General features: G+C 37.9%; 1 protein-coding gene and 1 long non-coding RNA gene across 4 annotated transcripts in view; one reads left to right on the top strand and one right to left on the bottom strand.

The window, feature by feature from the left end:
• Nucleotides 1–12,560, bottom strand: part of NCAM2 (neural cell adhesion molecule 2) — a 204,613-nt gene that overhangs the window by 175,868 nt on the left and 16,185 nt on the right. The window lies entirely within an intron of this gene.
• Nucleotides 577–9,379, top strand: LOC309531408. Its single transcript, XR_014219303.1, has 3 exons — nucleotides 577–622; nucleotides 3,192–3,240; nucleotides 9,291–9,379. It is a non-coding gene; the product is annotated as an uncharacterized lncRNA (long non-coding RNA).

Genomic DNA, 12,560 nt, shown 5'->3' with positions numbered 1-12,560 from the left:
CCTTTCCCTTCCACTGCATACATGTATACAGGAAAAAACCTACCTGGCCAGAGGCTGAACACAGGGAAAATATGACAAAACCATGTCAGTGGATTCACACTATTATTTTAAAAAAGCTTTTTCTTGGAAGAGAAATTTTTATATTTCAGTTTCACTTGAATGAATGCATTCAAGAGGTGAGCTGGGAGGTAGGAAAATTGTATGTTTGTATGACATTGTCCCAATAGTGGAAGAAATGATTTGCTCTTCTTCCTATTAGATTGAATTGTCTTTACAAGGTGTAGTGAAGCTGCAGTTTTGTGAGGCTGTTTCTTGATTTAAAATGGTGGAGTGAAGGAAAAGCATCCTCTGTAATGACACTCCTGTCTACGATACAGATTTCCCCACACAAAGGGAATATGTACTATTAACAACGTCCATAGTGATTGGTACATCTGAGTACTATTATTTGTATATCAAATGAAAGCACTCTGTAATGCATCTGCCACTATGTTACATTACTTCAGAGATTAATTCAGCCTAGGAACTCTCAGATAATATGAACACTTCTTGTCTTTGTCAGCCATTTATAGGATGAAAAATCCATGCCTCAAGAAAGGAAAAGCTTCATCAAGATATCTTGGTAGGCTGGTTATACTGATTTATCTTTATCTTTTGTTTTCCTTCTGTTGCTCCAGCAGATATGTAAGTGGAGGGGGAGTGTGGATAATGACAAGCAATTTCATTCTGGAACATGTGCATTGTTCAAAAAGATCTTATCAACTGAAATTGATTACTAGTTTCTTCCAGTGCTTCAGGTTAGCTCTCACAGTCCCTTTTTATGAACCAATTCACTTAAAGTATTAAATACTTTAAAAATAATTACTAAGAATGGCTTTTGATATGAAAGAATTGCTGCCAGTACAATATGCATCCATTCTCAGGAAACTATTTTCCCTGCGATGATAGCCCAACTTGGAAGCATGTGGGTTAGAAAGAGTGAGGCCATTCACTGGTCCTGCCTCCTCTATTCCATTGCCATGACTAGCCACACTCTTCGCCTCATGCAATTCAGTCTTGTGATTCAACATCTAGAATAAAGCTTATGGGTAAGAGGAATGCCCTGCAGTATATGGAAAAGTTTTGAACATGCAGATGGGTTCAAATGCTGAGTGAATCCCACCGTAGGCATACATTGCTTTAAAAAAGAAGTCAGACTCCTAGTTTTTTTTATCATTTATGCTCCATTGCTATTCTGATAGCTAATTCATATCACACAAATATGATCACAAACATTTTTTGCTGTTTCCTTCCTTTTCAGAAATGAGAATGAGGTCACAAATTGACATACGCTAACATAGAAAACAATACTAAGCACTCTATTCACAATGGTAAGCTGGACTGCTAAAATAAAAATTTAAAAAGATGTGATGAAAGCTTTTGAAAGTGGCTCAATAAAAGTAGGGGTTATTCATTACCTAGGACCTACAGTGTCCAGAAAATAATAGGAATTCAGCAAAGTGTATTATACAAATATCATTAGAGTTCACTCTTCCTGGCGTCTTCACTGGCGTCCACTATTCCACTGTAATTTAGCACACATTTCAATTTCAAAAGGCATTTTCAATGTTATGATATGGTATATGTCTAAACATCAAATTTATTCTTATTATAAACCACTCAACCAAAGAGAGTTTAGTACATTTGTAGAGAAATTGTGCACATGTTCTGCCATTCATACACTTTTCTTTCAATCATTTCAGCAATAAATTGTTAGAAAAGGAAATCAAGTAATTCCATTTCACATACAGGTTGGCAAAATTATAGGGGCATATAATTTATAAGTACAAACTACAGTCTAATTTCCAAAAAAATAAACTTGAAATAAAACTTTTAAGTTTAATGTAAAATAAACTTTTGCCTGCTGAAGCAGAAATGTAAACTATAATGTAGTTATGCCAGTTGATTTATAAAAGGCATATTACTTGCATCAAAGTAAATAAGAACCTAAGAATTGTCATGCACATCTAAGTACCAGTGGGCTGACTCAGCACCAAAACTCTTATGACTTTACAGACTTATTTATTTAAATATTTCAGGTGTTTCATTCTGAAGGCTAAGAATGAAGTGAAAATCAGTATAAGAATGGGGGAAAGGAAAATAGGAGTGGTAAATAAACTATATATTCAAATTACAAACAACATTCCTTTCTTTGTAATGTGAAAATATAATAGCCCTGGCACCAATGTCATCTGTCTAAGCTGGCCCCATGTTTTGTTGGAGGAACTAGACATGGAAGAAGGGGTAAATTTCTTTACAGGTGCAAGGTCAGCCAAGCCAGTTGCTATGGCAATGGCCCAGTGCTGTCTATCTAAGTCATTAAGGCACATCAGCTCAGCGGTCCGGGCGCTTGTGCTGAATGACAGTCAATAAGTCTGTCTGTGAATTGGAATATGTGTTACGTCTTGAATTGCTGGAGCAACAGATATCCTTTGTGCTTGTATATATCTGTATCTGTATCTAAAAGCCTACAAGCTGTATGTATATATCAATGTATGTAACTGTATTACTGAAGCATAATCTTCTGCAGCAGTAAAACTGTTTGGACCTAAGCTGCCAGTGTGTGGTGATTGTAACTGTGGACAACTTTCGCTATGTGGATATCTTAGCTCAGATTCCCAGCACCCTTGACATTCATATATTAAGTGTGAGTGTCTATGAAGGAATCACACATGTCATGCAACAATAGAGCTCTAATTGGTACTAAAAGCCTGCTATCTCTATTAAGATCTTCTAATATGGCTCATAAATATTTCTACTTATTGAATCAAAAGTGGAAAGGGGATCAATAAAACCAACAAAAGTCTCTGGTTATTGTTGTTTTTAATGTGAAGATATTTATGAATCAAATGATTCAGTATAAAATATTGATCTATAGCTGGCTCCAAACCCAGCCTGCTTGTCTGCCAATAAGTAATTCGTAAAATAAAGCAACCAGTTTCTGAATGGTTATTGCCATGAAAATAATACGTATATATGTTATTATTAATATACATAGGTAAGTGACTTATTATATATCAATCTGGACTCGTTTCAGTCTAGGTCCAGGTTGAATGGATCAAAGTGGCTTTAGTTGTCCAGGAGAGAAGGGTGAAATATTACCCTCCTGGGCTTAATTTCTCAGCAGCTTTTTATACCATCATCCATAGCAGGGCTTCTTTCAGAGGGAGCTTACAGGAACTCAGTTCCAGAACCTCTCAGGTGGGTGCCATTGCCATTGAGGAAGGTATTCCTGGTGAGTTCTGGCACCTCTTTTTCTTATCTTCTGCATGTATATGTTTTACTAAGCTGGCTTGATGGGTTGGGAGTGGTTTTATTCAAACCTTCAAGGCTGGTTTCAGAGGGAAGCATTGAGGGCTGATACTTCAACTTCCTGGCAGTTGTGCTATAGGGTGCTGCAGGATATCATATTGTTCCCAGTGAAAGGTGCAACTTTTCAGGAAAAGAATTCATAAGGTTCAAGATATAGGAGCAAGTCATAGGGCACTGAGGAATTTAAGCAACATACCCACTCCAGAGTAGAAGCAGCATTGCTGAGGTAAAAGGGCCTAGAAGAGGATAAAAAAAATAAACATGCATTGCAGACCTGAGCAGGGGTAGTGGTGTTAAACCTTTATTCAAAATCACATCCTTTTACTCTCAGCTTGGACAGAGTAACCAACTTTGTAGAGAAGCACACTGCTCAACTGTTCTGTAATCAATATGTGGAAGATCCTGGAATGTTAGGAACTCCAGAAAATACATGTCTAAAAGAGAAATTATAAGAGTTAAGGACAAGAGGAAGTATTGAATTGCTGCTACATTAAGAAGAAATCTCATTTGTAATGTTATTTTAGAAGCAGCTGAGACTCTTCCACTCGTAGCTGTTGCTTCAAATACACTCACATCCCTTATCACCATTTATTCTCAGGCAGACTTCCAAGAACATGCACAGTAGTGCATTGGTCCCACTTTAGACCACTTAGTTCAGGGGTGGGGGATGGGATCCTGAGCTCTGCCCCCCAATGCAGCAGTCAGTCACCTGATTTCATCATGACTCTTTTTTTAACTCCACAAAGCAGCAGGCTTGAAGTCACTGCTAATCAACAAAGCTTCAAGATCTCCTGATCAGGAGCTTGAAAATGCAGCAGATTCCAAGGGGGATGCATTTGGTGCCAAATGTAAAAGGCATTGAATGCAAGCTTACCTGCCAAGGAACAACTGGGAATGCACTTCAAGGCTGCCAATATATAGATACTTCCAAAATGGGGCTAGAATTTCCCTGTGAGACAGTGCTTTTTTTCTAGAAAAAAAGGTGCCTGTACTTACCATGAAGTTGTTACAATAAGTGTCACACTTTTTAACAGCAACAACAACAAATCTTGCCAGTACTGCGTACCCTTGAGTACCCCTAAAATAATAATCACTGCCTGTAAATATTACTGCATGAACACATAGCAGAATTTCCAGGGACAAAATTTCCATTAGGGGACATTCACAACTCTTGTTTGTCACGGTAATATCATATGCCTCCACTGTGTGAGGTCCGGAGTGTGGCAACATGAAAATGGGCCTATTCTGCAGTGGCTCCCCATTTGTGTAATGCTCTCCCTGGGGAGATCCAGCTGGTACCTTCATTATAAATCATTAGGTGCCAGGCAAAAACATTCCTCTTCAACCAGGCCTTAGGGTGATTAACATCTTATACCCCTTTTTAATGTGTTTGAAAGAGAGGGGATGTGGCGAGGGGACTCTATTGCCTTTTTTGTTCTTTTTTATTATGTATTTTGTGTTTCTGTGAGCCACCTTGAGATCTACAGATAGTGGGCAGTATACAAATTCAATAAATACAAATAAATAATAAAATAATTTTCAGAGACATTTACAGGGATGTTTCCTAGCCACTCCATGTGGCATTAACTTTTAAACAAGTTAGAAGAAGAAGAAGAAGAAGAAGAAGAAGAAGAAGAAGAAGAAGACGACATAAAAGGCCATTGGACCACCTCATAATTATAAGTTTAACTAAATGTAAAAAGGTAAAGGTAAAGGACCCCTGGATGGTGAAGTCCAGTCAAAGGTGACTATGGAGTGTGGCGCTCATCTTGCATCGGGCTAAATACTAAATATTTCCTGCCCGCATACATCAACTGGCTTTTACAATATTCATCATTAGCTCTGCTTTTTTAAAATTATTATTTACTTTCATTGGAAGCACAGTCCCAACCTAAACTGAAACTCTTTTTTATAAATTATATAAATCAATGCCAAAACTCATTTAACAACATTCCTTTTTTTTCTTTTAGACTGCTTTCACCATCCCAATTGAATGCAATATGTATAAAATCATTTATGAGGACCAAATGTATTGTTATTACCTAGGTGCTCTTCTGAAGCCTCTCAAATAGAAAATCTTTAAATGTAATGATACAGAAAAATGATACCATCTTAAAACAGAATGAGAGCTCCAAAGACTTTAGAGTTTATGATTAAGAAATAACAGCCCTGGCATATTAATATATAGTGGATTAATTCTGTGGAACAGTTTTCAATTTTAGCTAATCCTGTTTGCAAATCTTCATCAACCAAACAGATGGATAGTATTATTAGAAGCAGAGTATTAAAGATGGATTATTGGAATGTCCAATATTTGACAAATGATAATGAGTTAAAACAGCTGAGAAGGAAAATCCTTTTGTCCTTTTATGAAAATCCTGATGGAGATGAACAAAATAAAAAAAAACAGATGACACTCTTGAGGGAAGTGAGGAGTGAAAGACAGAATTAGATATGATAATTTCAGTGAATTCCCAAGATTCTCTTCAAAATGTCATGTGCTCTTAAAGAAAATCTTGAAAATCTGCTGCAGCCAAGGATGAGGGTGGTAATTTTCATAAAGCTTTGAAAAAACTATTGTCCCCAAATGGAAACAAATAAATACCCATCACATCATGGCTACCACTCTTTAGTAAGATGATACTTAGAATGAATACATCCTGTTGTCATCCCCGTTAAGCAATTCTACCCTGGTTCTTATCCTGGAATCAACCAGTATCTGACCATTGCTCATCGCACGCAGTCAATTCAAGGAGAGAACTATAGGCAGCATAATCCATCTCACACTATCTAATCTATGATGTCAGTGAAGCTACCAATGCTCTGTGGAAGACAAATCCCTGTTCCCTCGTACCAATTAGGTACAGCAGCCTTCACTGCTGTGGTGTCTCTTGGTGGTCACCAATATAATCCAGGTGATTTCATTTTGTACCAGCTTCTGTATTTCCTTCAAATGAAGACACAAGGGAATATTCTAGTCAGTAGATGAGCAGTGGATGAGTAGTAGAGACTAGGTCGCCCTTCTCTAGGTATGGTCTCTGCTGGTGTACTACCCTATGATGTACCTAGCACTTCCAAGTCCAGGAAAACCTCAAAGCTGCAAACTTGTCCTCCCAAATCAATAGTCAGCAGCAAAGCTCCATTTAGAGCAGTTGGTTTTCCTACCAAGAACCTTAATCTTATTTGGTTTAAGTCTCAGCTAGTTCAGCGAAAATCCAATTTTTTTAAAAAAAACAGCTCCTGACCCCTATTTATGAGCATGGCAGCCTCCCTGGGGTTAGTAGATGAAGATGAAAGTTAAAGCCGTATACTGGTGACATTGTAGCCTGTATCGCTGGATTTTCAGGCAAACGTTTGGGGAAAAGATGGAGTTCTGGGGCACCCTCTATATCAAAAGCCATGTGATGGAGCAGAAATCTGTGCACACTTCCTTTTGGGAATATTGCTCCAAAAGAATTGGAATCACCATTATGCTGTGCCTAAGCTCAGCCCAGGAAGATGGGCCAGGATGATACCATGGTCAGTGTTACTGAAAACTACTGAGAGGTCCATTCCCTGGCATGATTATTCTGGTGCATCCATCCTGCCATCCAGCACTTGTCTCTTGAAAAAGTCTTCCTATTCTGCATGGCAGCAGAAGCAAATGCATTAAACCCAATTCAGTCAAACTTCACACACCTTGTGAGCAATGATATAGTGTTCTTCCTCAAATTGGCATTCAAGACGGAAGTGGTATTAGCTGAAAGTTTCATGCATTTCCACATACACATGTGACATGTACATGTCACCTTTGCAGTTCCCTCCCCTAAGTGGCGTATGAGATGCTGCAGGAAGTCAAGTAAACAAACATGACAATAAGCTTTTATAAATTAATACTTCCATGTGCAGTGCCCTATTTTGGATACTGTACCAGATGGACTTTTAGTTGGATGAAGCAGGGTACTTCTTAGTTAATAGGTAAAGACAGCTTTGCCATTGACTTTAATAGGACCAGCCTAATGTTTCAGACATCACAAACAAACCCAAAGGACATATTGATATGTGTTTGGCCTTTCAAATGTGTTTGTGGGAGATAGGTTATTGGTTTGTTTTTGTTTTATTATGTAATTTGTGTTCTCATTGTGTGTGTTTTTTATTGTTAACCACCCTGTGATTTTCGGATGAACAGCAGTAAACTAAAAAAAATAAATACAATATTTGAACAGCATGTAATCAGATGTAAAGGACATGACCAACTCTTCATAGGGTTAAGCTATCCAGATAGTGATTAAAAGACTGTGCTATATTCTTTCGAAAAGAAAGAAAATGTCCAGGATATTCAGAAACAGCTTGAGATTATGTATGTTTTTTCAGAAGTATGTCCAAAGGAGTTCAATAGCATTTACTCCCACATGAGTGTGCAATGGATGGTGGCCTTATTGCTCAGCTAAAAATATTATTTTAAAAATCTGCAGTGCAGTTTGGAAAATGTTCACACAGCAGTGGTTGTGCAAATATGAAAATCAATCATTAAAACTCTAAGTGTAAAATGTTAAAACAGTCTACCTTGAGAGGGAGAAAACAGCCGAGACAAATTTAGGTATCACACTTGTTTATTTCTAAATCAGTTTGATATATATGTCTTAAAAAATACAGTGACCTAAAAGCTGAATTACTAGCTTCATCTTTTTGCGCTTAACAGTTTGTAAATCCTGCAAAGTTGTTTTCATCAAAAGATGTTGGGGTTTCTGAAAACCTTAGGTTTTATTGCCAAGTCTGCAAAAGCCATATTTTCCATGGATATCAACTAAAATGGTATATTTAACCCCCCTCCGCACCCCCATTTCCCACATCCAGAGGAAATGCCACTGAATAAAGAATTGTAGTCTCTGTTTTTTTAATAGTCTGTCACCCACAAAAGAAAAGAAAGCACATTGGAAACAGCAAACTAGGCTATTAAGCCCAGTATGTTAAAGGCACAGTACACCTTATGCAAATAATTCCTGGTAGTTTGCTTTAAGACTAAGATCAAGCCAGCTGTAGCACACATACAGATAGCCTTGTGCAAGAATATATTTAAATGCAGAGATTTTACAAGGACACACACACACAGATCGGCTTTAGCAATGTGACTAGAAAATTCCTAATACCTCTAGTTTTGAAAAGGAGTGCATGCTTGATCTCACAAATGTTGCATTTTTTAAAAACAACAACAACTGTTTTGTCATTTGTATAGAATCATAGAATTGTAGAGTTGGAAGGGATCATGACAGGCATCTAGTTCTATCCCTAGCAATGTGTGAATATTTCGTCCAATCTGGGGCTCAAACTCACAATCTTGAGATTGGGATTCTCATGCTCTACTGACTCAGACTTCACATTTCACTGTTTTCAAAGATATTTCATGTACTATTTAACTAGAATTATAGGAATGTCTCCAATTTTATCCTCCTTTACCAAGACATTACTAGTGTGTCATTTCCCATACAGCCACAGAGTTCAGAGTGATTCACATTTACTAATAGTACTATGGGCAATCATTCATGTATTTGTTTTGTTTGTTTGTTTGTTAAGTTTGTGTACCAGCCTTCATCTGAAGAACACAGGGCAGTTCACAACAAAATAAAAAATGAAAACACAAAATACATAACAAAAAACAAACAGACCTATAACTCCTCCCACGGACACATATTTATTTACTAAATTTGATCATCATCACCCAGTTTGGCTTTTTATCACCAGGTCCTCCTGCAACAAGGAATCATAGAATTGTGGAGTTGGAATGAAACTGAAGGGTGTGAGAAAATACAGAATAAAATGTAGAGTAGGAATTTCATGAGGAATCTTAACATTATCTAAGGACTGTTCATGTGTCAGTTGATTGAACATCAAGTGGTGACTTACTCTTCCATATCAAGCACTATGTAGCAAGTATTAATGTTACTTCATGCTGCCCTAAGCTCTGGAGTGTACCAGGAAGCCAAGTGGGCTCCACAAAGCAGGAAAGCATCCAGATGTTCCAGAGTATGGCCAAGGCATGGACAGGAGCAGTCATAACAGCTGGAAAATCCCTCAGAGCCATTTGAAGACCCACTGGATCCATCAGCCTCCAAGGGTGGATCATCTTCATTGGTCCTCACCTCTTTGGAAGGGAAAAGGTGATGAAAACCTTGATCCGAGCAGAACATATCAAGGTCCAGAGTGTGGCCTCCCATATGCATTGGACTGGTGCCTTTTAAGGGCAGCCCCATGGTCATCATGGTAGCTATGAAGTCCTGAGCCACTCCAGAACCAGTCACCTTGGCACTGATATTAAAGTCCCTCCAAAGTCCTCAATATTGCCTCCCAGACCAGTTCTGCCAGCTCATGCAGGGAAACAAGTCCTTTTAGATCTAATGAATGAAAATTTGCACAAAGATCAAGAAACAATGGTTCACTACCTAGGATAAGATATCCAAAATGAGCTTATACAGCTTCTAACAGGTGCTATAAAACAGAGTTTTAGCACATGCCAATTCAGCCGAATACTACTTAATTATTCTGGACAGCATACCTGATGTTAGTCATATTGAACAAATGATAATGAATGTGCATTATGTTGATGTAATCAGACTATCAGATAGTGAGGTGTCTGAGCCTGAGGCTATCATTAAAAAAATCTTGGGATTTGTTCCAATAAATTTGCAGGTGCCTTTATATAACAGAAACTCTTCCTGGATAGCTTGAGAAAATTTGATTATCAGTTGTGAATCTATGTGGTCAAGGTTATAATCATGAAAGGTTATGATCATGGGAGTAACATGAAAAGCAAAGAAAATGGCAGACAAAAGAGACTCCTGGACATAAACTGTTTTTTGTCCTCTTCAATGCACACTCATTAAACTTAGTAGCCAATGGTGCTAAGTGTTGTCTGGGAGCGACTAGTTTCTTCAATTTCGTTCTGCTGATATATAATTATTCCTCTGCATCGACTCAACATTGGAAAATTATAACTAGCCATGTATCAAATTTAGGGAGAACTGTTAAGCCATTGAGCAAGACAAGCTGGAAGAGTCAGACGGATGCTTTAAAACCACTAAGATATCATATTGGTAGTATAAATAATGCTTTAATAGAGATTTTTGATGGCACACACCTAAAAGTTTCTCTGGAAATATTTTCTAAATTTAAGCTATGGCCCTTGCCAATGCAATTTGTAAGTTCAAGTTGCGGTATCCCTTGTTACATAGTGCAACATCCTTTTTGAAGTCAATCTTACAAGCAAGCTATTGCAAAATAAGAACACTGATTTAAATTCAGCTACAAGCCAGTTGCAAATGCCGAAGAATTACCTTGTGAGACGCCGGTACGATGAGCATTTTCAATAAGTTTTGATAGATGCTACTGAGATTGCAAAGGATCTAGAAATACTATCAACGTTTGAGACAGAAATAGCAGTTTGAGTATGAGCCCCCAAAATAGGCACCACAAGAACCAAACCAAAAGTTCAAAATAGGTTTCTACTGTGCTGTCTTAGGCATTGCCAAACAACAATATAATTCCGAAAGCTACAACAATCTGGCTTCCTGTGTGATATATACAGTATCAACATAAAACCCACTGAAGATGCACTTAAGGCCTGCACGAATTTGATAGAGAATGGAAACAAATATAATGATGCTGAAGATAAGTGCTGTGATCTCGAAGACTTCCAAAGTCTATGCTGCTGCAAGGAATCTACAATTCTCTTTATACTACAACAAAAATTCCAGTATAATGTGCTTCATGTTTTCATTGCTTTAAGGATCCTTCTCATACTTCTAGTTTAGTGGCAAGTGATGAGCACAGTTTCTAAAAGCACAAAATTACAAAAACTAGCTTATGCTCAACTATGTTGCAATGATAACTATATAAACTTAACATGCCCAATCATCAGCACTTGACCGGAAGGAATTGGTGGCAATTGGTGAGATTTTGATGTGCCTGAAAATGTGCTTCTTTAATGACTGAGCCAAAAGATTCCTGATCCTGTGCAAGGTGTAAGATTCACAACCCTTTTACACTATTTTGAAATGGAGCTGAACCAGAATTTTTGGCCCAGCTTTTTATTTGGGTTTGTGTGTGTGTGTGTGTGTGTGTGTGTGCAGAATATAGGCAATAAAATAGCTGGGGGGAGAGTAGTCACAAAAACTGCAGCAGGGGAGCAAAAAACCTTGCAAATGTTTTGAGAGAGGAGCAAATATTTTGGCTTAATTTACTTAATAACAAGGTGGTAAGTCCCCACCCCATGCCTTCTATTTCACTATTTTAAAAGCATGTAGCTGCCCACAGCAAGCATGCCATAATTTTCTGCTTTCTGCTGCAGGAGGGATAAAATTGCCCATGGGAACACTACCATAGAAATCACACCATGCAACTGCTAGCAATGGGGTGGAGGAGGTCTGTATGTTGCCAAAGGGACACTTTTTCTAAAACTAAATATAGTCTGGTGGTGGTTTCCATTAGCACTGTAGCTCAAGAAGAAAATGTTAGATCTCCCCCGCCTAAATGCAATAGTGGGGATCGCCTAGGATTAAAATTCACAAATGTTAGTGCAACAAACCATACAAATAACCTAACATGTAGGTAGGTCCTGTATCCACACACAAAGCAAAACACTGACATAATGGTAATGCTATTGGGGGGAGGGGGTTCTGAAAAGTCACCACCACTTTCCCCCTGGGGCAGCTGTGGAAGTGCGTATATTTTGCTCAACAGTTTATTGTTAGTCTGCTCATGTGCTTCCGAGTGTGAGATGATACTTTACCAGGCCCATTATAATTTTAATATGTCCATTACACAGTACTTTCCTCCTATTCATGCTCTCAGATAACATTATTGTAATCACTCTAGCTAAGGGCTTTATCCTTCATACAGGAGGGAAAGGGAAAGGTTTAAATCAAAAAGCTTGGAATAATCATGCACTGCACTTTCTGTAAAGAGCACCTGAAAATTACCACGATTTTATAGTTTATCTTTAGCACTCAATGATCCAACAGCTATAATTTAAAGAACTAATAAAAGAATCTCCTTAAATTAGGCTAGGTAGACCCCAAAATGGGGTTGTCATTTCTTAACCCCCATTTGATCATTCCTGGGAATCTAAAAATATAGAACAGTAGTGTTTTAGGGGGAAAGTTCCTTTTCTTAGGTGGTTGCATTTTCATAACAACAACCTTCTAAAGTTAATGGCTGGCATACATTTGGCAGCT

Source organism: Podarcis vaucheri (genome assembly GCF_965113315.1).
Source record: "Podarcis vaucheri genome assembly, chromosome: 4".
In the NCBI taxonomy this organism is placed as follows: Eukaryota; Metazoa; Chordata; class Lepidosauria; order Squamata; family Lacertidae; genus Podarcis; species Podarcis vaucheri.
This window is presented reverse-complemented; position numbering and strand designations above follow the sequence as displayed.